This window comes from Monodon monoceros, unplaced genomic scaffold, assembly GCF_005190385.1.
Source record: "Monodon monoceros isolate NGI ecotype Baffin Bay Population unplaced genomic scaffold, NGI_Narwhal_1 Super_Scaffold_1, whole genome shotgun sequence".
NCBI classification, from domain to species: Eukaryota; Metazoa; Chordata; class Mammalia; order Artiodactyla; family Monodontidae; genus Monodon; species Monodon monoceros.
This window is the reverse complement of record NW_021703765.1, coordinates 63540964-63541190: the sequence shown is the minus strand read 5'-3', so window position 1 is coordinate 63541190 and position 227 is coordinate 63540964.

Sequence of the window (227 nt, the reverse complement as noted above, 5' to 3'; positions counted from 1 at the left end):
AAACGGTAAGACTCAGATGCACAGGGCTGTGAAGGAAGAGCCTTCCAGGTGGAGGGTGTTCCAGGGTAAAGGCTCGGGGCTGGGGGCCAGTGGGACTTGCTGAGAAGGGGAGGGTCTGAGTGTGGAGCCGAGAGGCAAGGACATGCCCCAGTGTAGGGTCGCAATGAAGATGCAGCTCTGGGCCTGGGTTCAGATCCTTACCGTACCACTCAAAGCCATGTGTTTGG